This window comes from Hyla sarda, chromosome 6, assembly GCF_029499605.1.
Source record: "Hyla sarda isolate aHylSar1 chromosome 6, aHylSar1.hap1, whole genome shotgun sequence".
In the NCBI taxonomy this organism is placed as follows: domain Eukaryota; kingdom Metazoa; phylum Chordata; class Amphibia; order Anura; family Hylidae; genus Hyla; species Hyla sarda.
Window position 1 is genome coordinate 289,528,014 of NC_079194.1, and position 27,938 is coordinate 289,555,951.

Consider the following 27,938-nt stretch of genomic DNA (forward strand, 5'->3'; position numbering starts at 1 on the left):
GGGTCTCTCCTGCAGCGTCTCCCCCATAGTGTTATATGTATAAAGGACCTTAGATTTAGTCACATGATAATGTGGTCACATGTTCAATTCACATGTTTTGTTTCCCAGAGAGCACCAGCTAACCAGGTGACCTGCAGCTAGCCTATGGGCTCCTTGCTCAGCCCCCATTTATAATAGGGGGAGGTACTACAATCTCTCTTGTGATTCACTTTCTGCTGAGGTCAAGTTCAGTCTAGACATCTCAGAGCCAGTGTCCAGCACATCTGGAGGCCTCAAGCCTAAATTACAGCCACATGTCAGTAAGTCAAGTCATCTCTGTCTGCTGTCACTACCTACAGTCAAGTCAAGTCTGTTATAGTCAGCGTGGTAGTCCTAAAGTGTGTCAAGTCCCAGCAAACTGCAAGGTCCCCTCCGTGTTACTGGTCACCTCTCAGGGATCCTGGCATAACTGTGAAGACTGTTACCATCTGTTTACCTCAGTAAAGCTACCGTTAACCCTAACCTGGCCTTGGACTCTTATTTGCCCTGCCTAACTAGGACTAACGGTGCTACCGTTCGGGTGGTTATCGGTATCGGTAAACCACGCCCTGGCGTCACGAACATTTAGGGGTTAATACCATCTGCCCCTGGGCTACAACATCTGCCCCATACACCTCATCTTCACACCCCCTGGCGCACCACACATTTATTTAAAAATGAAAGAAGCAAGCTGATTGGTTGGTATAGGCAACCTGTCTCTGCGCATGTTTTGACAAATCTCCCCCATAGCCATGTCTATTCTTTCTGTGTAGTCTGCAGGGAAATGCAATGCCGTCTATGAGACAGCGCATTTCCGAGACATCCTATCGCCGGCATGTTTTGCCGGAGCTCTGCTGTCGGTGGAATGTCTTGTCGGAAATTTTCAGTGCTGACGTTCTACCATGTGACCTGAAGCTTCATAGAAAACTCTGATCATCTGTCCATGTCGGCCCTCTGGAACAGCCTGTAGCTTCTCCAGTCGACTCCCACACAAGTGCTGATCGGGTGATGCCCTAAGCCGCAGTCTATTATATTACCAGAATGGGCCTACAATGAATGGACAGTGTTGTCCTATCAGGAGACCCTTATCGTTGGCACAATGGCCCTGCTGAATCAGCGCTCCCGACCTCGGCACAAACACTGGGACATCTATCCCGGCCTCATCCTCTTTGAGTCCACAATAGATAATAATCCACGTACTATTGTGGGAACAGTTCACAGGCCCGCGGCGCGTTTATTTCTGTCGGACTATATCTGGACGTCATCATTTCCTGAAATAGGAGACACCTTGTCAATAGAGCCTGGAAACGCGTCAGCCGTCATCGCCGACATTGATTTATGACTTGGCGTAGGTTCAAGAATAGGCCCCACGTGGGCGATCAGACTAAGCTTCCTATGTATTCTGATGAGTAAAGTAATAGATGAGATCCATCAATACCCTAAAATGGTGACAGCCCTGGAGGGCTAGAGTAGTTAAAGGGTGAATAGTGACTTCACTGGTTGTCTATAGTTAAGGGGTTAATGATTGTCTAGGCCTGTGTGCCTCCAGCTGTTGCAAAACTACAACTCCCAGCATGCCTGGACAGCCTTCTATAGTAAAGGGGATAATCATATCATTGTCTAGGCCAGTGTTTCCTAACCAGTGTGCCTCCAGCTGTTGCAAAACTACAACTCCCAGAATGCCTGGACAGCCTTCTATAGTAAAGGGGATAATCATATCATTGTCTAGGCCAGTGTTTCCTAACCAGTGAGCCTCCAGCTGTTGCAAAACTACAACTCCCAGAATGCCTGGACAGCCTTCTATAGTAAAGGGGATAATCATATCATTGTCTAGGCCAGTGTTTCCTAACCAATGTGCCTCCAGCTGTTGCAAAACTACAACTCCCAGCATGCCTGGACAGCCTTCTATAGTAAAGGGGATAATCATATCATTGTTTAGGCCAGTGTTTCCTAACCAGTGAGCCTCCAGCTGTTGCAAAACTACAACTCCCAGAATGCCTGGACAGCCTTCTATAGTAAAGGGGATAATCATATCATTGTCTAGGCCAGTGTTTCCTAACCAGTGTGCCTCCAGCTGTTGCAAAACTACAACTCCCAGCATGCCCGGACAGCCGAAGGCTGTCTGGGCATGCTGGGAGTTGTAGTTTTGCAACAGCTGGAGGCACACTGGTTTGGAAACATTGGTCTAGGCCACTGAACAAAGCAATAAAAGGGTTTAGGTATACTTGCCAATGGTCGTGATTTTTGCTATGTATTAGCATTATATTGTCTTTAAAGGGGACTTGTCATATGGAAAATATAATCTAAACATCAGGCATCATGTTATAGAGCAGGAGGAGCTGAGCAGATTGATATATAGTTTTATTGGGAAAAGTTCCAGGATAACTTGTCATTTTTTTCAGTTAAATCTCTGCTCATTTTGGGCTAAGTAGTCAAGTGGGCGGTCCTGCTGAGTAATTTACAAATCTGTTTTAACTTTCTAGAGCTAGTTGATTTATAAAAACAAAAAGTTTTTTTCCTGGATAACCCCTTTTAACCGATATATATAATTATACAGATTACAGGGGGTACAGTGCAGGTGAGACCTGGGGACCCGCAGAGACTCAAGCTGCTAGGACTGTGAGATGCATATCCCCTACTGGGACATCACACCTATAAAAATGTTTTATATATATATATATATATATATATATATATATATATATATATATATATATATATATATATATATATATATATATATTATATTTTAAATTTTTTTTTTCTGTGTCATATACACATGCAGATGGGATGCAGAGCCAAATATACTGCTTTATACCTCCTACATATCAAAATACGAGCATCAAAGAGGGACGCTGAGAATTTTAGCCACATGGGAGGCATCGAATGACTTTCTGACATGGACCCAGCACCCCTCACCGAGAGATCCGGCACGTAACGCTGTACGGCATGTAATATAGGTCTCCCCCCAGAGTGATGCGTCCATCTCCCCCGTCTGCTTCCACTTAATCACATGTTCTAGATTTGCTGATTTCCTATAGCCACATGTTCTAGTGTCTCTGGAACGTGGCCATCCCCTCGTTTACTTGTCAGTGGGTCTGTCAGCACAACATGGATTTTTTTTTTAAGGTTATACTAGATTCCAGCTGTAACGTTTAAGTGCGTGACGCAAGATTAAGTGTAATTTATCTTCCTAGAAAGTAAAAGGAATTACATGGAGACTTGGCAGGCAATAAAATCCCGTAATACTGTACCCTCCTGATATAGGGTTAATTTTTGGGCGCTCGCAGAATACTTAGGATTCCTATAGTTTTGTACAAAGCTGCGCTTTACCAAAATATGCTTATTTCGCAGAATGTCACAAAAGAATGCATTCATTCCTGTGTGTTCTTCCCAAACTGTTTAAAGGGGTACTCCGCTGCTCAGCGTTTGAAACAAAATGTTCCGAATGCTTAGAGCCGGCAGCTCGTGACGTCATAGCCCCGCTCCCTCATGACATCACTCCCCGCCCCCTCAATGCAAGTCTATGGGACCCATTGACCCCACCCATTGAAACATAAATGAGCTGCATCCATTCAAAAGACCTGTGTTTTTCAATCAGGGTACCTACAGCTGTTGCATTAGTTGCAGATTGATCTCTCTCCCACCAAGCGATCCCTCCACCCATTGAAGCAGACAGGCTCCCGGTCATCAGCTGACTAGTGATCTCAGGTCTCGGCCGCATTGCAACCTGGGAAAAATCTGAGACAACAGTCATTTTGTATGCTGTTAAAAATAAATATTGGGGTGAAAATCACAGAAGAATTGTGAGAAAACCGTCACACACAGGTACAGACACTATATTATGGACTACACTAACTGTACAGCCCCTGTAGCATAGTCAAATAAAATTCCTGGAATACCCCTTTAACTTGCACTTAAATGTATTCCTCCTGTATGAAGGACTTGGCATAAGAAACTATAACTGTAGGTCACTTTATTTAGACTCTTTAAAATCCGTCTTTCATACTCGATTGCGGATAGATGACAGTAACAACTACAGCTCTGGGCCATAACTCTGCTCAATGTAGTACCGTGGTCATTTTACTTTCCTCGCGGTCGCCATAGTCCTTGTAGCCAGATGGAAAGGAATTTATCTGCGGCTCCTTTCCCCTTCCCCCCCCCCCCCCCCAACTTATTATGAGTGTAAATTTGTTTCCAGTGATTCAAATTTCCTTTTTTTTTTTTTTAATAAAATGGAAATCCCCCATAATGAATGGCGATTGTCTTCATGTACAAACGAGAAACCGTTCCCAAGGCGGCTGTTCTACATGACTCCGACCGTCGCGTCTTCTCCTCTATCTGATCTTTCCTCGGGCAATGGACGGAGATGTTTTTTTTTTTTTTCTCTTTAATTTCGCACGGTGCAGATGGAAGGAAGAAGCCTCTTCTTTAATAACTTCCTCATTACCTTTGGAAACCCGAATTCTGTTTGCCCCGGAGGTACCAGCTGCTGCACCTCAGACTAAACAGCTGCAGATGAGGCTTTATTGCTGCACAGTTATGTCCTCAGTTCTTTTACTTGTGGTTATATTAAATCCTAATCTCCTTCCTAATAAAATGGCGTTATATAGAATGGGCGGTATTATTTTACGCTTTATTAAGCAGGATGAAAGTTTTTTTAGTTTTTTTTTATTATAGATCCTGTTCGGTTATATAGCGACGAATAGGTTGCACATTGTCACAAATAACTTGTACTGTAACTCGCGGACTTGACGGTTATTCCACTTGGTGAAGCCAATGAAGCACTATATGGGCCCCGACTTCCTAATATACACTTAGGACCCTGAATGCTGATCTTGGAGGAGGACCGGTGGGGTTTACTTACACATGGGTGTATTATGACTCCATATGACGTAAAGGCTGGCCATTCACTATAGATAGCTGCCGGATCAGGCAAGTGAAATCCAACATGCCTGATCCTTATCCCTGGCATCTGCCATCAGGGAGGGGGGAGGGGAGCCCGCGTGGGAGGGGAGCCCCCCCACACGCGTTAGATGGGACCCCTCCACACGCGTTAGATGGGACCCCTCCACACGCGTTAGATGGGACCCCCCCACACGCGTTAGATGGGACCCCCCCACACGCGTTAGATGGGACCCCCCCCATGTGTTAGATGGGAGCCCCCCCCCCACACGTGTTAGATGGGACCCCCCCCCCCCACACGCGTTAGATGGGACCCCCCCCCCCCACACGCGTTAGATGGGACCCCCCCCACACGCGTTAGATGGGACCCCCCCACTTGTGTTAGAAAAGTAAGTAATCAGAATTGTTGCTACGGGCAACTGCACCACTTTTCTTCTACACTGTTTTTGATAAATCTCCCCCTAAGTCTCCCCACTCATGGGCAAAGTTGGGTTCTGGATTCTTCATCCTATTACGACTGATACCCAAAAGAGGATGCCCTGGTGGTCTAGTCCAGAGGTCCCAACCCAGTCCTCAAGGCCCACCACCAAGTGTCCAGGAATTAGATTTTTTTTCCCCCTGTTTTATTTCAAAAAAGTAACTGAAATACCCCGGAATTTTGGTCGGCCTTGAGGACTGGGTTGGGAACCCCTGGACTAGTCCATTTTTGCCTTTATAGACTCACAATACATTGCAGTGTTTTCTTGGATTTGTCCCTGGGGATGTTTTTTGGGTTCTCTTCCCAGGAATTTTTGACATCTTGTCCGTGAATGGTTTTAGTGAAAACTCCAATTTCCCCCCCTCCACCTCTCCTTAACACGTGAGTGATGGTCAGTCTTCCAGGTTGCTCAGGAACAGATGTCCAGCCATTAGGTCTTCTCAGAGGCATAGCGTGGAGGGTGCAGGGGGGGGGGTGGCCGCACCGGGTGCAACATCTGGGGGGGCGCGCTTGCACTCGCAGCTCTCTGCCCCTGCCTGGCTCACTCACTCTCTCTGCAGTGCTGGCTGTGCAAATCCGATCCGAGCCGCTGCCCACTGTGGAGGCAGTGGACAATCCAAAGGGGGGGGTGGGGGCGAGATTGTTGCCCCTCCTCCTATAGCATGGTGGAGCGGGAGCTGTCGGCTGTCCCGCTCCACCACCCCTTTCTCACGCCCGTCACCTTGCTATCACATGCCACGGCTGCTCCATTCCTGCAGTCAGTGAGAGCCAATCACGGCAGGCCGGCGCGATGACATCACATCATCGCGCCAGAGCCTGGAGATCACGTCCCCGCGGCTCTCACTGACTGCAGGAATGGAGCAGCCGCAGCGTGGGAGAAAGGTGATGGGCGTGAGAAAGGGGAGGGGGGGAGCAAATTAAAAGTAAGAGGGGCAAATGATGAGTAAGGGGCACATGTCAGGGGGGCATTATATGTGGGGCATATATGTGGGGGCACATGACAGGACCCCCCCCCCTTGTCATGTGCCCCTCACATATAATGCCCCCCCTGACATGTGCCCTTCACATATAATGCCCCCTCAGGGGGCATTATATGTGAGGGGCACATGTCAGGGGGGGCATTATATGTGAGGGGCACATGTCAGGGGGGGCATTATATGTGAGGGGCACATGTCAGGGGGGGCATTATATGTGAGGGGCACATGTCAGGGGGGGCATTATATGTGAGGGGCACATGTCAGGGGCCCCCTGTCATGTGCCCATATAATGCCCCCCTGACATTTGCCACTTACTTATAATACCCAAAGTCATGTGCCTTGGATCATCTCCAGGGTCTGGTTCCATTTTGATGTTTAGTTTTTGTTCTTGATATTTTTTGGTCGTTTCCGATGGCTGTGAGACGACATATAATAGCGCGGCCCGTGCTCGGTTACTACATTTGTAGATTTGTATTCATAGACCTGCTGAGAATGTGTAATGCATGTTACATGTTCGCACTCAATAAAGTGTTTGAAAATAAACTTGTATTTAGATGCATTTTACTTTAATGACCTCAGTATTTTCATAACAAACAATCCATGTGCTTAGGGGGTAAGGGGTTTCTTTAACTAATCTAGTGGAAGAGACTCGAGTGCTAAAATCCACGGGTTAGGGGGCGCAAATTACTTGCCTTGCCCGGGTGCTGACAACCCACGCTACGCCACTGGTCGTCTTCTTGCCTCACAGTCAAGTTCAGGAGGAATATAACCCATGGATGGACATCTGATTCCTGTAAGCTTCGCTGAAGCCAACGCACTTCCTCCCTAACACCTACCCTGCAGGGGAATCTTTGCCATATGTTCAGGAGAGCAACACATTAACCCTCCTCGTAAACTGGAGAAGAATGGCATCTAACCAGCCTGGTCTTTCCTACTCTTATATGATCCTCTGAAGATCTCATGTTGAGTTGATTGGGTGTGGGAGCGTTTAGCAAATTGTCCAATTAAAGAGAACCTATCATGAACTCATCTGTCCCTAATTCCCTCCCCCCCCCCCCCATCTGTCCCTGACTCTTCTCGACTATTTTAAAGCCCCTTTTCCTACCTTTTTCAATCCCTTGCTAGTTGCTCAGTTTTCTGCCCTCTGTGAGAGTGGCCCAGCAGGCGTGACGTCAGCTGAAGCCTGGCTGGGCTCACTTCCGCCCTTCTTCTGCGGACAGCTTGTAATCAGGATCGTGCTTGTAATCCGTCAAACTGGGGGGGGGGGATTTGGGGTTGCTGTCAGGCGCTGCAAACCCACTGTTGCTGCAGTCCTGCTTGTAATATCGGGGGGCGCTGTCAGGTGCTGCGATCCTGCTGCAGTCCTGCTTGAGCTTGAAATCATGCTCTGCGGGCCGTCCTGCCTGCCATGCACAGCGCTGCTCCCGCCTGTCTGATTGACATACAGGGAGCTACGCTGTGCTTTTCAGTGTCCCGGCTGCACTGAGAGTTCGGACTCTTGCTGCCAGGCCGGCATGAGTCCGAAATCAATGAGCCGGGACATGTAGGGAGACCTCTAGTGGTCAGTTTTTAAAAGTAAAAAGCCAATGGCTGTCCGGGTATGCTGGGAGTTGTACTTTTGCACCAGCTGGAGGCACCCTGGTTGGGAAACACTGATATAAAGAATCAGATATAATCTCTATCAAGAATAGAAGAGCTTTATCAATACTTTACATTATTTATCTTGTAGTGATCCTGTTATTACCTTCCAGAGCTGAATTTACAATTCTGCTGGTGGCTATTGGCTTCAGGCAACAAACTTCTTGTCAGACATACCCCTACAACTCACAACTTGTCAGACATACCCCTACAACCCACAACTTGTCAGACATACCCCTACAGCTTAGATAAACTTCTGTAATGCAGGAGGGACAGATTATCCCATATTGCCGAGTGTATAGGATGGGCTTTCCAGTATGCGCCTCCCCAATACAAGAACTTTGCAGACGTTAAAAGGTCCAAGGAGTGTTGGGAGATTTCAGTAATTGTGAATGCAGCTCTGTAACTCGGGGTCAGTATAAGTAATGTAATGAATGTACACAGTGATCTCACCAGCAGAATAGTGAGTACAGCTCTGGAGTATAATACAGGATAAAACTCAGGATAAGTAATGTATGTACACAGTGATCTCACCAGCAGAATAGTGAGTACAGCTCTGGAGTATAATACAGGATATAACTCAGGATCAGTACAGGATAAGTAATGTAATGTATGTACACAGTGACCTCACCAGCAGAATAGTGAGTACAGCTCTGGAGTATATATAATACAGGATATAACTCAGGATCAGAACAGGATAAGTAATGTAATGTATGTACACAGTGACCTCACCAGCAGAATAGTGAGTACAGCTCTGGAGTATATATAATACAGGATATAACTCAGGATCAGTACAGGATAAGTAATGTAATGTATGTACACAGTGACCCCCACCAGCAGAATAGTGAGTACAGCTCTGGCGTATAATACAAGATATAACTCAGGATCAGTACAGGATAAGTAATGTAATGTATGTACACAGTGACCTCACCAGCAGAATAGTGAGTACAGCTCTGGAGTATAATACAGGATATAACTCAGGATCAGTACAGGATAAGTAATGTAATGTATGTACACAGTGACCTCACCAGCAGAATAGTGAGTGCAGCTCTGGAGTATAATACAGGATATAACTCAGGATCAGTACAGGATAAGTAATGTAATGTATATACACAGTGATCTCACCAGCAGAATAGGGAGTACAGCTCTGGAGTATAATACAGGATATAACTCAGGATCAGTACAGTATAAGTAATGTGTATATACACACAGTGACCTCACCAGCAGAATAGTGAGTACAGCTCTGGCATATAATACAGGATATAACTCAGGATCAGTACAGGATAAGTAAATTTTTTAGAAAATTAGTTCTATACTGTTGCGGAGCGTCTAGTCTGGTACAACCCCTTAAGTTCATGCTGCTGCCTCTTAAGAGAAAGGAGTCTGATTTCCCGTGAAGTGCTTATACATAATTCATATTATCCCTCCATAGAGTGAAGTGGCCGCACATAGTTTAAGCCGCTGTAATAATGTTTATTTGCCCATTTGCTCTGTTAATATAGAGATAATAACTTGCGTCCTCCGAGCGCTTCCCACTGCCAGCGGTCCTTTGGATTTTGCATCCTCTTTCCTGCAGAATTGGTGATTATACAAATTCTTGGCGTTCTCAGCCAGTGCAATACAATGTAACAGGACAAGATGAATGAACAGAGGGTATTGTGTATTTTGTGAGCCGCCCCCTTCTTCATCCCTGGTGTCTATCGCTAAAAGCAGTTTTCAGCATTGAAACCAGCGATACAAGGACAACTGTCTTTCCAAAGTGGAGCTTTGCCAAAATGACAGGTTTAGGAGATACAGTGGTCTCTCAAGTTACAATATTAATTGGTTCTGGGACGACCATTGTATGTTGAAACCATTGTATGTTGAGACCAGAACTCTATGGAAACCTGGTAATTGGTTCTGAAGCCACCAAAATGTCATCCGAAAATAGGAAAAAGTGAGAATTAAAGAAAAATAAGTAGATAATTAATATAGATGAAGCAAATCCTTACATATAAAAGTAATAAAGATCTGCTGGGAGCTGTAATCACTGTCTGTGTCAGTGTTTCCCAACCAGAGTGCCTCCAGCTATTGCAAAACTACAACTCCCAGCATGCCCGGACAGCCGTTGGCTGTCCGGGCATGCTGGGAGTTGTAGTTTTGCGACAGCTGGAGGCACCCTGGTTGAGAAACAATGGTTTATGTAGAGGACAGGAGCTTCTTCAGGGTCCTATACAGTACACACAGTGTCCCAAATGGAGCCGCCCTTACTTGGTGTCCAAAGGAGCAGATAACCCTGGCACAGGTAAGGAGTAGTACAGAACTTGTAGTTCCTCCATGTACTGTAGGGGGCGCTACCAGACAGACAGTCAGTGCTTGTACTTCAGTAATAGAGGTGATTTACCAGTAAAATGCCAATTCTGATTGGTCAGTTCCTCCAGTTGTGACACCTTTCACAGATCTGGACTTTCCGTAGCTTTGTATGTTGAGTCTGGTTACAAGTTACAATGGTCCAGAAAAGACCATTGTATGTTGAAACTATTGTATGTTGAGGCCATTGTAAGTTGAGGGATCACTGTAATCTCTTCTGCAATGGCTCTATAGGGAATGGCTATGGTGTAACGTCAACAGTCGATACTTCAGACCAGAGACCATCTCTTGATACCTTGTTGTCAAATTGAATTCTTAGACCAAATAACAATATACACTGAATGGCCACTTTAGTAGAGACCCCCATCTAGTAGAACAATGGACCTCCTTTGGCCTTCAGAACTACAGAAATATAGGCCCATGTGGGCAACATCCCTTGCTGAACATTAGATCGAGGTCCTGACATGTTCTGAATAACAGCCCGTTCTACCTTGTCCAAGAGAAGTCTGTAGGACTGTAAAGGAACGCTCACGGTCATGTTCTTGGAGCCAATCCATGACCAGTCTTGTTGATGGTGCATTGTTCTGCTAACAGTCTCTTCTTGCTGTAGGAGAAAAAGCTGCCATGAAGGGATGAATTCGGATACACCCTACTGTTTAAATGTCCATCCACAGGTTTTTCAAGAGCCAGAGTGTGCCAAGAAAACATTCCCCACACCAATATGCCACCTCTACCATCCTTATCTGATGCGTTTCGTGGAGAATCCGCTTCCTCAGCCATTCCTGATGCCTGAGGAAGCAGATTCTCTGCGAAACGCATTGCATTGTGGGTAATAAATTCCCTCATCTTACCTTGGTCTCAGCGCCTGATTGATCCTGCCGGTTGTTGGAGGAGCTATCTTGGATTTTTGCTGAATGTTGGCGTGGAGCAGCTGCAGAGACCTACTATCAGATATACTCTACCCCATTGTTGCACTTGGCTGGAGTACAACTTACCTTGGTAAGCACTTTCAGCGTCTTCTCCTTATCCCAAGGTATTACAATACGGAGCGCATTCCCTTTGATTTTTATCTTTCTAGCCTTATCTGATGTCTGCTCAAAGGAAGGGCTTATCATGCTGCTTTCGTCAGATTCTGCCCTCCTATCGGGATGATGCCACAGAGATATGGATACGGAGTGAGCCGGAAGAAGCGTGCAAACGCGAAACGTTGCTCCAGCTGTGAACATGCCTGTGTGTGTCCTATGCACCCTTGAATTTGATTAAAGACACCATGGAATTGAGTGAGTAGCCATCCTTTTCTTTCTTATTTGATAGGATCTACATCAGCACTGCAACTTTGGGACTTGAGCACCGCTCGTACGGACTTTCTTACAAGCTGCGGCAGCAGTGCATCATTGTTATAGGGGTTCTGTGTATACTCCAGTAAGGACTTAGGGTGGTAGTGCCGACTTCATCTCCCTCTATTGAGAGATATGGATCTATCTGACCAGGCCATGTTTCTCCACAGAGATCTGGATCCAATTGACTAAACCATGTTTCTCCACATATATCTGGATTAAACTGACCAGGCCATGTTTCTCCACAGAGATCTTGATCCATCTGACCAGGCCATGTTCCTCCACAGAGATCTTGATCCATCTGACTAGGCCATGTTCCTCCACAGAGATCTGGATCCATCTGACCAGGCCATGTTTCGCCACAGAGATCTGGATCCATCTGACCAGGCCATGTTTCTCCACAGAGATCTGGATCCATCTGACCAGGCCATGTTTCTCCACAGAGACCTGGATCCATCTGACCAGGCCATGTTTCTCCTCAGAGATCTGGATCCATCTGACCAGGCCATGTTTCTCCTCAGAGATCTGTATCCATCTGACCAGGCCATGTTCCTCCACAGAGATCTTGATCCATCTGACCAGGCCATGTTCCTCCACAGAGATCTTGATCCATCTGACCAGGCCATGTTCCTCCACAGAGATCTGGATCCATCTGACCAGGCCATGTTTCGCCACAGAGATCTGGATCCATCTGACCAGGCCATGTTTCGCCACAGAGATCTGGATCCATCTGACCAGGCCATGTTTCGCCACAGAGATCTGGATCCATCTGACCAGGCCATGTTCCTCCACAGAGATCTGGATCCATCTGACCAGGCCATGTTCCTCCACAGAGATCTGGATCCATCTGACCAGGCCATGTTCCTCCACAGAGATCTGGATCCATCTGACCAGGCCATGTTTCGCCACAGAGATCTGGATCCATCTGACCAGGCCATGTTTCGCCACAGATATCTGGATCTATCTGACCAGGCCATGTTCCTCCTCAGAGATCTGGATCCATCTGACCAGGTCATGTTTCTCCACAGAGATCTGGATCCATCTGACCAGGTCATGTTTCTCCTCAGAGATCTGGATCCATCTGACCAGGCCACAGAGAAACTGATCCACAGAAAAAAGATCATTAATGTTATACTGTGTGCACTGAGGTTATGGGTCTGACATCCATACAGGATAGCTTTAGTCTTGTTTGGGCAACAGGCTCTAATAAAGTGGCCATTCAGTGTAAAATCGTAACCTAGTGTTGTCTGAGGGCCCATGGCTGGAACTCTTAGTCAACTGGACCTGAAAAAGCAAAGTTATACTGCATTATATTACTGTAACCCAAATCAGATGTATCGGGATTGTAATAGTTGAACCTTTTAATGGACCTACTTAATTAAGTTGGGGTGTCTACGGCCATCTTAAATATGGGAAAAGAAAATGTTATCTTATGGCACAATATCTTAACTGATCATAAAAAAGAGAATAGAGGTTGTGGTTGCATCCGGGTCTCAAAAAAGAACCTAATGGGGCCCAAAGGTTCCTCTGCCCCATATGTGAAGATTACTACTATAACTGGCCCCCCTTACAGAGTGTACATTGGGGTTACCCTTCTGCTTTATAGTTTGGTTCTGTTGAACATTCCTGGTCTATATGATTCTCCTTTTCCTATCTGACAGGTTTACGTTACATGACCCATCCAGCAGAAGGTTAATATTAAGGTTTAATATTACGTAACATCAAAGGGGACAAGCTGGGCGGCTTCCTAAAGAATTGCAATCCCAGCTGTTCTGGTTCCTTTATTCAGCCTTTAACAGTCTGACACTATGAGAGCCCGGGGGCTTGTAAGACCCTCTGTCCCACCATGTCAATGAATATTACATACAGGAGGGGGACTGTTAAAAAAAAAAAAAAAAAAAAAAAAAAAAAACATTTAAAAATTTGGGATTACCCATTGGAGAAAATGGCAAAAAAAAATTGTTATAAATGTAATGTAGGATTTTTTTTATTTTTTTATAGAATGACCACAAATTGCACAAAATTTTTATTTTTTTATTTTTGCGCAGCCAGATTTTAGCTGAAAATCAATAGGGATTTATGAAACCCCAAACCCACTTGGCATTTTGTCACTCCACTTTGGCTTTTTTTCTGCGGTTTGGTGCTCAGTGGCAGTTTTCCAAAATCGCAGCATGTTCAGACTATGGCGTTTACATGAGGAAAGAATCACATGACTTGTCATGATAAAAACACAGGAGGGAAAAACGTAGAAGAAGAAGAAACTCATGATGTCATTCCCCGCCCCCTCAATGCAAGTGTATGGGAGGGGGCGTGACGGCCGTCACGCCCCCTCCCATAGACTTGCATTGAGGGGGCGGGGAGTGACCGCATGAGGGGGCGGGGCTATGACATCAAGAGCTCCCGGCGCTGGCTCTTGCGTTCGGAACAGTTTTTTTTTCAAACTCTGAGCAGCGGAGTACCCCTTTTAAAGGAGTAGTCCAGTGTAGAACAACTTATCCCCTATCTTTCACAGCATGTTGAGACTATGGCGTTTTACATGATGAAAGAATCACATGACTGGTAATGATAAAAACACAGGGGAAAAAACGCAGAAGAAGAAAAAAACTCTGACTAAAACCCACTATTCTAGAAAAAAAGCCACAAAAATGGCCTCTTGGGAGTGTAAAATAACAGCGCACTTTTTGTGGTGTTTTTGTCAGATGAAAAATCAAGGAGAAGCGAAAAAAATCAATTGGAAACCTAGCCAAAATAAAATAGCCTATGAATTCCATCCTGGATTTGGGTTGTTGATGTCCCTCTGTGATCGCTAAACGTACGGTGGCGGCGGAGATACGAGCCCCTCATTTTATATCGGCCCAGGACACACTGGCCGCCTTATTGCTGCAGGACGTTTTCTTGACAGGTGATTTATTGCTGGCGAAGGGGGCTCCAGGGATGGATAAAGGGAGGCACTTTCTAGAGAGACAAGGAGAGTTTTTCTTTATTTTTAATGAAAGGTAATTATAAACCACTCAAGGGCCTGAGCCGGGGGGGGGGGGGGGAAGAGATCATCACCCTTTCCCCCACCCGACCGCCTCCACTAAATGCTTCAGCATTTCCGAATAGTACCTTGTTTATTTGCTAAATTAAGCTGGGTCAGGATGATGTGCATCATGAAGCCCCTTCATAAACCATAGGGGGCACCTACAACCCACCTCTACACAGACCCCCTATTGTTTATAACCCTGCTACAATAATAGAAAATACGGTGACTCAAAATTACAGGTGCTTTTTTATTTCTAACCTATCCTTTACGTTATATTACTTTTGTAATACTAGTGAAGAAAGGGATTCCTCCTTATTTACCATGCTTTAAAGGGTTACTCTGGTGGAAAACTTTTTTTTTTTTTTTTTTTTTTAATCAACTGGTGCCAGAAAGTAAAAAAATTCGAAAATGTTCTTCTATTAAAAAAATCTTAATCCTTCCAGCACTTATTAGCTGCTGAATACTACAGAGGAAATTCTTTTCTTTTTGGAACACAGTGCTCTCTGCTGACATCACGACCACAGTGCTCTCTGCTGACACCTCTGTCCATTTTAGGAACTGTCCAGAGCAGCATATGTTTGCTATGGGGATAAGTACTAGAAGAAATAAGATTTTTTTTTAATAGAAGTAATTTACAAATCTGTTTTTAACTTTCTAGCACCTGTTGATTTAAAAAAAAAAAAAAAAAGTCTTCCACCGGAGTACCCCTTTAGACTGCAGCTCTGCTTGTTCAGATCGTCCGCTGGAAAACATCAACTGGTGCCAGAAAGTTAAACAGATTTGTAAATGACTTTTATTTAAAAATCTTAATCCTTCCAGTACTTATCAGCTGGTATATGTTCCACAGGAAGTTCTTTTCTTTTTTGAATTTCCTTTCTGTCGGACCTCAATGCTCTCTGCTGACACCTCTGTCCATGTCAGGAACTGTCCAGAGTATGAGCAAATCTGCATAGCAAATCTCTCCTGCTCTGGACAGTTCCCGACATGGACAGAGGTGTCAGCAGAGAGCACTGTGGTCAGACATACAAATTTTTTTAATAAGAAAAGAACTTCCTGTGGAGTATACAGCAGCTTATAAGTACAGGAAGGGTTAAGATTTTTAAATAAAGTAATTTACAAATCTGTTTAACTTTCTGGCACCTGTTGATTCATAAGAAATGTTTTCCAGCAGAGTACCCCTTTAACTGACATGCACCTGAAAAATTGTGTGTGTGTGTGTGTAGTCTTTGGTGGTCCAGGCATGCTGGGAGTTGTAGTTTTGCAACAGCTGGAGGCACCCTCTGGGGAAACACTGCACTAAAGACTGAAAACCACCTTCAGCAACAGGCAATCAATCAGGTTACAGCATTTCTTGAAAACATGAATTCACAACATGATGGCAGGTCCTATTGGCGGTGATAATTTTGTGCCTCAGACCAGTTCACATGGTTTATTTTAGGTGTATTTTTGACTGACTGACTAACTGTAGGTTGAAAGACCCAAATTGACATCATAGGAGTCCAAAATGCTGTGAGTTTAAAGGGGTTATCCAGGAAAAAAAAAATCTTTTTATATATCAACTAGCTCCAGAAAGTTAAACAGATTTGTATATTACTTCTATAAAAAAAAATCTTAATCCTTTCAGTACTTATGAGCTGCTGAAGTTGAGTGCTCTCTGATGACACCTGTCTCGGAAACTGCCCAGTTTAGAAGCAATATTAGAAGTAGAGCAGGAAAAAACCCTCAGGTATGGCGCTGCAGACTCTTGTAGACAGATGAGGCGGATGTAATAGGAAAGTCCTCAGCAGGACATTTTATTAAAAAAACAATAAAATGGACAAGATTACGCGTTTCGGGAGGATCCCTCCCTTCCTCAGATCAGTTTAGAAGCAAATCCCCATAGCAAACCTCTTCTACTCTGCGCAGTTCCCAAGACAAGCAGAGATGTCAGCAGAGAGCACTGTTGCCAGACAGAAAATAACAACTTAACTTCAGCAGCTGATAATTATTGGAAGGAATAAGATTTTTTAATAAAAGTAATTTACAAATCTGTTTAACTGTCTGGAGCCAGTTGATATATATATGAAAAAATATTTTCCTGGAATACCCCTTTAAAGGAAAAGTCCAGTGTAGAACAACTTATCCCCTATCCTAAGGATAGGGGATAAGTTTCAGATTGCGGAGGGGCCAACCGCTGGGGCCCCCCACCATCTCCCATACAGGGCCTAGGCTTGCTGGCCAGAGAGCGCGTGCCGACCACCGCACGAATCGGCGGCTGACACGCCCCCTCAATACAGCGCTATCGCAGAGCCGGAGATTGCTGAAGGCCCCAGTGGTCTGACCTCCGCTTAGGATAGGGGATAAGTTGTTCTACACTGGACTACTCCTTTTAAAGGGGTACTCCACTGCTCAGCATTTGGAACAAACTGTTCTGAACGCCGGAGCCAGGAGCTCGTGATGTCATAGCCCCGCCCCCTCATGACGTCACTCCCCGCCCCCTCAATGCAAGTCTATGGGAGGGGGCGTCACGCCCCCTCCCATAGACTTGCATTGGGGGGGCGGGAGTGATGTCATGAGGGGGCGGGGCTATGAGGAGTACCCCTTTTAGCGCTGATGCTGCAGTCAGGTCCGTGACGCGTTTTTCCGCTTGCGTAAAACTGAAAAGTTCTCAGGGTGTGTTCACACAAAAAACTTTTCCACAGTTAAAATATGAGGCATACCCCTGGTTCTTCTGCAGGCTTGAAGCAATGGGGCTTATCCACATCCAGGCTATCTGATGCAATTTAGGGGCAGAATCTGTATGTAAACTGCGTCAGTGAGCGACAAATCACTTGTTTATTCTGAGATGCAGAAAAATCTGCACAGTGTGCACTACGGCCTATGAGATGTGGTTTTTCGATTACAAAGTGGAATCTGAAATATCCTGCAGTGTAAACATACCAATAGTCTCGGTTACTGAATAAGGGGGAGATTTGTCAAAACCCGTCCAGAGGAAAAGTTGCTGAGTTGCTCATAGCAACCAATCAGCTCACTTCTTTCATTTTTACATAGGCCTGTGAAAAATGAAAGAAGCGATCTGATTGGTTGCTATGGGCAACTCAGCAACTTCTCCTCTGGACAGGTTTTAATAATTCTCCCCCTAAGGTGTATGTTTACAGGACGGAATGACTTTGTGGAATTCCACTGGATTGTTCCGCACGGAGATGGGGGAGGCAATGGGGCAGCGGCGGTGGTCAGACTAAGGACCGGCAGGGGGAGAGAAGCAGGCGGCGGCGGTCTCTGGGCAGAGGTTAGGTGGGGGGGGGGGGGGGGGTAGGACTCAGGAGGACCCCAGGACAGGCAGGGGGAGAGAAGCGTGCGGTGGCGGTCTCTGGGCAGGGGGAGAGATGCAGGTGGCGGCGGGGTCTCTGGCACCACAAAAGCCGCTGCAGTTCATTGATCTAAAGCGCCCTGCAGCAGCATCGCCGGCAGGGTTGGGGGGGTGGTGGTGGGCGATGGGTTAAATAGCTGATAACTTATACCGGAATATCCACAGATTATTGGTATCGGCCATAAAAAATCGATATCGGTCGATCCCTAGTGCTTTCACACCATAAAAATGCCCCCCGTTATGAACGCCCCTTATAAAAAAAGAGGGGAAATCGGCAGTTATACGGCTGGTACAAAATCCCTAACGGCTATTAGAAAATCACATTATAGTCTATGGGATTTTTCTAATAGCCGCTTTAACCCGTTATCTCCCGTTATTAATAACAGCTGTTATTTTGTGACGGGCGAATGAACGGGAGAAATAGTACATACACTAATTGTGTGTGTGTGTGTAGGGTTTTCCAAACTATGTATCTCCAGCTGTTGCAAAACTACAACTCCCAGCATGCCCAAACAGCCGTCGGCTCTCTGGGCATGCTGGGAGTTGTATTTTTTTTAACAGCTGGAGGCGCCCTGGTTGGCCGGGCCCCCTACTGGAATACTGGCTGTACCCCCCCTGATGGTGGCCCTGACAGTTAATAAGTGCCTATGTTACCCAATGTAATGTGTGTGTGTTTTGGACCGGACCTAAAACCGTAGTCAGGAAACCGCATACGGGTCAAAACTGAGCCGACCGGAGTCACTGTTTGACTCCGGTCGGGTCATTAAAGTAAATGGAGTCACGGGCTGATTTGGCTGGGGTACGGGAGCGCCCGGTTTGCCCCTCCCCCCCGCCGGATCCGGCACCTGTATATACAAAACGTGGTGTGAATGCAGCCTAAGCTACATACGGGGTGAAGTCTGTCAAGTCAGTCTGTATACAGTCAGTGTGGTCCTGCAGCAAATTGTCCAAATCCACTATAAGTCCCAGCGAGCCCTAAGGTCTCTGAAGTCACTGGGCCTAACTGAGCTTTCAGGACGATTACACCTGTCTACCTCACTAATGCTGCCGTTGTTCCATAATTTGGGGTTGTAGTCTTTATTGCCCCCGTGCATAGCCCAGGATCCAGCGGTATACCTTTGGGTGGTGTAGTGGTTAAACCTGGTGTCATGAATACAAGGGGTTAATGCCATCTTCCCCTAGGGTAACCACATCTGCCCTCATTACACCCTCATCACACTACCTGATCTGGGAGAAACCTCCACCTGGGGCCAATGGAGCCCAGCAGAGAGGGGACGTGTAGTCTGGGCTCTCCCCTAGATTGAAGACTGATGTATGAGGGGGAGACATTGTGTCCCTTTGCCAGACGGACCCCCAGCTGGTGGCTGTCGTGGACGCACAAGGATTTACCAGTGACCAAGTGAAGGACTGTGAATCTTGTGAGGACACATGGTAGGCGGCTGTGTGTGAATGGGACTCTATGTTCAAGTGTGAAGTGTGTTTTATAAGCCCCCCCCCCCGTTAAAGGGGTACTCTGGCACTTAGACATCTTAAGATGTCTATCACTGGGGTCCTGCTGCTGGGGACCCCCGTGATCTTCCACGCCGCACCCCGTTAAAATCAGCCCCCGGAGCATGTTCGCTCCGGGTCTGATTACTGGCGGTCACGGGGACGGAGCATAGTAACGTCACGCTCCGCCCCCTCAATGTAAGCCTATGGAGGCTCCGCCCCTGTGTGACGTCATGCTCTGCCCCCTCAATGCAAGCCTATGGGAGGGGGCGTGACAGCTGTCACGCCCCCTCCCATAGGCTTGCATTGAGGGGGCGGAGCGTGACGTCACACGGGGCGGAGCCGTGATGTCACTACGCTCCGTCCCCGTGATCGCCAGTAATCGGACCCGGAGTGGTGCTCACTCCGGGTCCGATTACTGGCGATCACGGGGACGGAGCGTAGTGACATCACGGCTCCGCCCCCGTGTGACGTCACGCTCCGCCCCCTCAATGCTCCGGGGGCTGATTCTAACTGGGTGCGGCGTGGAAGATCACGGGGGTCCCCAGCGATCAGGCATCTTGTCCCCTATCCTTTGGATGGAGTACCCCTTTAATAGTCAGGGCATGCTACATGTACGGTGAGTGGCTAGAATGCCTAGGTGGTATTTTGTTTTTTATTTATCCTCAAACCTGTGTAATAAACCTGGCAAAGAGCCAGAATTGTAAAAGGAGATAGATGGATACAGTATGAGAGTGATGATAGATATGTGATAGATATGAGATAGATAGATAGATATGAGATAGATAGATAGATATGAGAGATAGATAGATATGTGATAGATAGATAGATATGTGATAGATAGATATGTGATAGATAGATAGGGAGATAGATAGATATGTGATAGATATGAGATAGATAGATATGGTAGATAGATAGATAGATATGTGATAGATAGATATGTGATAGATAGATAGATATGAGAGATAGATAGATATGTGATAGATAGATAGGGAGATAGATAGATATGTGATAGATGGATATGAGAGATAGATAGATATGAAATAGATAGATTAGATAGATAGATATGAGAGAGAGAGATAGATATGAGATAGATAGATGGATAGATAGGAGATAGATAGATAGGAGATAGATAGATAGGAGATAGATAGATAGGAGATAGATAGATAGGAGATAGATAGATAGGAGATAGATAGATAGGAGATATGAGATAGATAGATGGATGGATATGAGAGATAGATAGATATGAGATAGATGGATATGAGAGATAGATAGATATGAAATAGATAGATTAGATAGATAGATATGAGAGAGAGATAGATATGAGATAGATAGATGGATAGATAGGAGATAGATAGGAGATAGATAGGAGATAGATAGGAGATAGATAGGAGATAGATAGGAGATAGATAGGAGATAGATAGGAGATAGATAGGAGATAGATAGGAGATAGATAGGAGATAGATAGATATGCGATAGATATGAGATAGATAGATATGAGATAGATGGATAGATATGAGATAGATAGATGGATGGATATGAGAGATAGATATGTGATAGATAGATATGAGATAGATAGATGGATAGATATGAGATAGATAGATGGATGGATATGAGAGATAGATGGATGGATATGAGAGATAGATGGATGGATATGAGAGATAGATATGAGATAGATAGATATGTGATAGATAGGAGAGAGAGAGATGAGAGATAGATAGATGGATAGATATGAGAGATATAGTCAGATAGGACTGAGTTGTTTTTCTTCGTGTTCTGTCTTTGTAGTAATCTGCTTTATCACTGATCTCTCTACCAGATCCGTGATCCCAGGGACATCTCAAGTATCTGCCTCTTGTTAAAAGTCTTGGACTTCTTGTAAAACCCCTCAGCACAGTCTTCCCAAGGCCTTAGCATGGAGGGTGGACACGTCCGGTCTCTTGTTCCTTGTGACCTCCCAGGAAAGGTCTTGCTCTTTGGTTCTTGCCTCTTTTGAAGCACCTGATCCGCCAGTGACTACTTCACCAAAACCACATGTTCCCTGCCCGGCCTGTGAGCACTGTGTCATCACATTAGACACGGGGGGGATATATAGTTCATGGGTCCCTGTGGTCTCAGTCCCTGTGATGGTGCATGGACTGTCTGTAGACCTGCGGTAATACCACCTGTAGGACCCAGCTCTACACTAGCTGTATGAGCATTGGGGCTGGGCTGTAATTACAGGATACGTTATATTGTCTTCTGTGCCAATTTACTGCGCAAACAAACCCATCTCATATCCTATTCACAACTGTAGGGCCGGCCACACACAACCCCAGCAATGGCGGGCACTTGGCCAACACTGGCGGGCACCTGGCCAACACTGCCGATTGTTAGCAACAAAACAGTCCCCGTGCCCTCAAGCTGAAACGTCCCAGTTAAAAATCTGCATAATATGTTAAATAACATTAATTCCTTATATTTGCCTCATACTGATCTTGAGATAATAGATATTTCTTCACAATGGATCCCCCCCCCCCCAAAAGAAAAGTAAAAAAAAATTGCGCACTGTTCAGCTTACCATGCGTATGTTTTTGAAGGAGAAAGGTAGGAGGCCTGCTGCCAGACTCCTCCTGTAAAGACTCCTCTTACCAAGAACAAAAAAGTCGGCATACTGTGTGCCACACAGCTTTCCCAGTCTCCTCAAGCTCCAGCAGTGATAGGCTGCTCATACTCACTGCAGCAGTGCTGCCGTGCCCTTTCCCTGCCCCACACAGTCTTCTCTCAACCCGGCAAAAAATCTTTTCTCCCCCACCCCGACCTGTCCCTTCTCCCTGCATCCCATAACTGTTCTCTGCGTCTACCTGCCAGACAGTTAAATTATACTTTACCATGAGGTTGGTCCGGCAGCAAGATGTTTAAAATTCCCGTGCAATCTCCATAGCCCAAGAGTAACGCGATCAGGAGATGTCCGGTAGATTTGTATGAGCTCTGCTTTGTTATATATTATGGTAAATATAAGTGTTAAAGGGGTACTCCGGTGGAAACCTTTTTTTTTTTTTTTGTGCGTGCTGCGGGGGTTGGCCATGCCCCCTTGTGACATGACGCCATGCCCCCTCAATGTGAGTCCATGGGAAGGGGCGTGGCGGCTGCCACGCCCCCTCCCATGGACTCTCATTGAGGGGTGTAGCGTGAGGAACCCATCAGCACGCACACACGGCGTTCAGAACTAAATGTTCCGAACGCTGGCCAGTGGAGTACCCCTTTTTAATCAACTGGTGCCAGAAAGTTAAACAGATTTGTAAATTACTTCTATTAAAAAAAAAAATCTTAATCCTTCCAGAACTTATTAGCTGCTGAATACTACAGAGGAAATTCTTTTTTTTTTTTTTGAAACACAGAGCTCTCTGCTAACATCACGAGCACAGTGCTCTCTGCTGACATCTCTGTCCATTTTAGGAACTGTCCAGAGTAGGAGAAAATCCCCATAGCTAACATATGCTGCCCTGGACAGTTCCTAAAATGGACAGAGGTGTCAGCAGAGAGCACTGTGGTCATGATGTCAGCAGAGAGCTCTGTGTTTCAAAAAGAAAATAATTTCCTCTGTAGTATTCAGCAGCTAATAAGTACTGGAAGGATTAAGATTTTTTAATAGAAGTAATTTGCAAATCTGTTTAACTTTCTGGCACCAGTTGATAAAAAAAAAAAAAGGGGTACTCCACTGGCCATCGTTCGAAACATTTAGTTCTGAACGCCGTGTGTGCCAGCTACTGGATTCCTCACGCTACGCCCCCTCAATGCGAGTCGATGGGAGGGGGCGTGGCAGCCGCCACGCCCCCTCCCATGGACTCGCATCGAGGGGGCATGGCGTGATGTCACAAGGGGGCGTGGCCGACCCCCGCAGCACGCACACAGCTTTTGGAACCAGTGGAGTACCCCTTTTAATATTTATTTTTAGATTCTTGTACCATTCTCACCGGCGGCCTATCTGAAGGTTGGCCAGGCGTACGCAGTGGAGTATAGAAAGAAGGTGAGAAGTTCAGCTCGCTGACCAGAAAAATAAAACGTAACCTTTACTGTGGACGGTTAAAATCCATGAGGACTAAATTAACTAGATAATGAATAAAAACATCGCGCCGACGCGTTTCGGGCTGCAGATGAGCCCTTAATCAGTGGAGCTTTCTGGTCTATTCTCCGGCCGATCTAACCATCTTTTGCACAGATTCTCCCGGCACTTTGATTCATCCGAATGCTAATTCCTAATTCCCGGGGTTGAATGGCGCGTCCATCAATGGGGGGGGGTGACTCAGCTTAGCGCCCAGCAGCCTTTCTACTTGGCAGAATAAATGGCCATTTTCTCACAGCCCCACACAATGAGACCCCGCTCCCCAGCTCAGCCTGCACGGGCCAAATCTCCCAGCGTTCGCCTGAGAAGAAGGAAATGTTCCAGGCTCAATAAATAGCTTTTCTTGCCTGCTTGAATGGCTCCCTTTATCCAGCCGGCTGAATGAATGGGACCTCTAAGTGACACGACTGCCTGCAGCAGCTTCAGTGTCAACAAGCGCAGAACCCACAGCCCAAACCTTGTGTGTGTGGCACAAACCAAATTACCTTCAACCCCGGCCCCAGCACTTCATTTTCCAAACCTCAATCATGTCCATTTTGGAATATAATGTTCCTTGTGTTTTATAGCCGTACACGGACATACGTAGAAGAGAAGACCTGGTATGTTATAGGGCAGGACTGGGCCCAAAAGAGCATACGGATCCTCAGGGCCGGTGCAAGGATTTTTGTCTGCACAAGCCAAGGTGCATTTTGTTGACCTCCACCCCCCCCAATCACTGACGTATCGTGGCAATGCAGATTATTGTGCATCCCCCCCGCTGGCCTGTAAATGTAAGAACGGTGATGCATACAGTGGTCCCTCAACATATGATGGTAATCCGTTCCAAACGGACCATGGTTTGTTGAAACCATCGCATGTTGAGGGATCCGTGCAATGTAAAGTATAGGACAGTGGTCTACAACCTGCGGACGTCCAGATGTTGCAAAACTACAACACCCTGCATGCCCGGACAGCCGTTGGCTGTCCGGGCATGCTGGGTGTTGTAGTTTCGCAACATCTGGAGGTCCGCAGGTTGTAGACCACTGGTAGAGGAAGTTGTACTCACCTGTCCCCGCTGCTCCGGACTGTCACCGCTCATCACCGCTGCCCTGGATGTCACCGTCCATCGCTGTCGCCGCGTCCCCGAGGTGTCCCCGACGCTCCGGCAAGGCCTCTGCTTCCCCGGCATCCTCGCTCTCCGTCGCCGCCATCACGTCACTACGCACGCCTCTCCTATTGGATGACGGGACGGCGTGCGCAGCGACGTGATGACGACGATGGAGAGCGCCGACGATGCAGGGGATCCTGAAGAGGACGCGCCGGAGCCCCGAGGACAGGTAAGTGATCATCAGCGGACCACTCGGGGCCCCGTAAACGGCTATCCGGTGGCAGCTGTAGCAGTCTGCGCTGCCGGATAGCCGTTTATGCGATGGCCCCGACATACAAAAGCATCGTATGTTGATGCTGCCTCTGAGAGGCCATCGCATGTTGAAATGATCGTATGTCGGGGCCATCGTAGGTCGAGGGGGTCACTGTATAGTGTTGCATTGAGGGGGCGTGGCGCGACGACCCCCACAGAGCGCGCACACTGCGTGCAGAACTAAATGTTCCGAACGCTGGCCAGTGGAGTACCCCTTTAACACTTATATTTGCCATAATATATAAAAAGCAGAGCTCATACAAATCTACGGGACTCCGGTGTGAACCAGATTTTTCGCCTCCACACCAGGACGACATATTACTATCACATTGACTAAAACCATCATACTGATTTTAAATTAAAAAAAAGCACTATACAGAGACCATTATCACCACTATACAAAGGACAAATAATTGCACCACACCATAACCACAACCAATACCACCATATAGTGACGGGATAATACTGCCATACTGATACTGAATAAAACCACTGTACACAGAGCAGTATCACCAATAACCTCACTATACAAGGGACACAAAATACCGCCACGTCATGACCACTACCATTACCACCATATAATGACGGGATATTATCATACTCATACTAAATAAAAAACCACTGTACACAGACTGAACTCCCCCCATACAGTGCCTATATGGTGGTGACCTGGCTCTGCAGTCGTTCACTTTAAATGTTTTTCCCCATCTGCCCCAGAACCTCATGACAATTCCTTCCATCAAAAAATTGTCTCCACAGAACCTGCAAGACAAATATTTTAGGCTCCACACTTTTTAAGCACCTATAGCACTCTATACAGTAATAATAACCCCTTGGTGTCTCACACAGTAAAGTGGGCAGATTGGGGAAAAAGTATATAGGTCCCCCCATTAAGTAGAACCCTTCACATGGTTTCTCCCATTACATAGGTGTCCTAAGTAGGTAAGTGCCACCTGTAGGTAGGTCCCTGTGTAGATACCTGTAAGTATTAACTCCCTGTAGGCAGTAGCAGCCTCCTATAAGTAGGGGTTATTCTCTGTAAGTAGGTCCCATTGTAGGTGGTAGCCCCCCCCCCTTTATAATGTTGCAGTCTCCAGTGTATAGTTGCAACCCCCAAATGTAGTAGTAGCAGGAGTAGCCCCCCCCCCCCAAAGTAATAGCAGCCCCATTTAGGTAGTAATAGCAGCAGACCCCCTAGGTAGTAGTAGAAGCCCCCTTTAGGTAGTAGTAGTGGCGGCAGCAGCAGCCCCCCTAGGTGGTGGTGGTGGCGGCGGCGGCGGCGGCGGCGGCAGCAGCAGCTCCCTTTTGGTAGTAGAAGTAGCAGCCCACTTTAGGTAGTAGTAGTACTAGCAGCAGCAGTGCCTTTTAGGTTCATACATACACACATCTATCATACATACACACATCATACAAACATCACACATACATAGACACATAATGCATACACAATCACACACATCATACATCATACACACACATCATACGTACACTCCTTATACATACACACATCCTACACAAATAATACTTACACAATCATACATACACACATCATACATACATACATCCGTCTTGTTTACACACATACATCCTACATACACACATCATACATACATCCGTCTAGCTTACACACGTACATCATACATACATCTGTCTAGCTTACACTCATCTATCATACATAAACACATCATCATAAATGCATACATACACACATATCATACATATATGCACACATCATACATACACTGTCACTGACACCCACATCATACATTTCATACATGCGCGCACACACACACACACACACACATATCATACATATACGCATACACATCATACGTACACCCACAACCGCCCCCCCACATCATACATACATGCATTCACACATCATACATACACACTAGGGCTGATATGAAAAAAATGTGCGATTATGGAGGTAAATATTGCGACTTCGATATAATAAACAAATGCTGAACAGCTGGAGGAACACTGGTTGGCAAACACTGCTGTATAGTGTTGTATAATAGTACTGTGTAGTATTTTTTTTTTTTTTATGTAGTATAATATTGATGTAGAATAGTCTTACCATATAGTGTTTTTTGTATTATTGTATGGTATTGTAAAGTTGTAGTATTATAGTATTGTTTAGTATTACCGTATAGTGTTGTTGTTTTTTTTTTTTTATTATAGTGGTAGTATTATTATTATAGTATAGTAGTTCTGTATACTATTGTGAAGTATAGTAGTACTGTATAGCTTTTTTTTTTTTATATTAATAGCATTGTATAGTATTGGATTACTGTATAGTATTGTAGTACTGTATAGATTTTTTATTATAATAGTATAGTATTGTATAGTAGTATTAGATTTTAGTATTACAGTATATTATAGTATTGTATAGTAGTATTAGATTTAGTATTACAGTATATTATAGTATTGTATAGTAGTATTAGATTTAGTATTACAGTATAGTGTTTAGTATAGTAATACTGCATAGTATTTTTTATTATAGTATAATATTACTGTATAGTGTAGAATAATAGTACTGTATAGTTTTTTTTTTATTATAGTATATTAGTAAGTATATTAGTAATGCATTGTAGTAATATAGTATAGTATGTTCTTTTTATTATAGTATATTAGTAATATAGTATAGTATTCCTGTATAGTATCGTATGTTCTTTTTATTATAGTATAGTACTACTGCATTGTATGATAGTCCTCTGTAAAGTATTTTTTGTTTTTCATGTTTTGGCCATTGTGGGCATCCTACACAGTGATCAATAAAATACATGGTAGAATTTAATTTTGGGGGAGGAATCAATACATTTCCATTACCATGAAATTCTGGTTGGGTCTCTCCTAGTAAAGACAAA

The 27,938-nt window shown here is 45.4% G+C and overlaps 1 protein-coding gene across 5 annotated transcripts in view; it reads left to right on the forward strand.

Annotated features, from left to right (window-relative positions):
• The window catches only part of ABTB2 (ankyrin repeat and BTB domain containing 2), a 138,890-nt gene that overhangs the window by 37,674 nt on the left and 73,278 nt on the right, over window positions 1-27,938 (forward strand). The window contains exon 1 of one of the 5 annotated variants that reach the window (XM_056527674.1): window positions 17,812-17,827. The exons of the other annotated variants lie outside the window; for them this stretch is intronic. The gene's annotated coding sequence lies outside the window, so the exon portion shown is untranslated. Of the gene's footprint in view, window positions 1-17,811; window positions 17,828-27,938 lie in introns of those variants that run through there. 5 annotated transcript variants of the gene reach the window in all.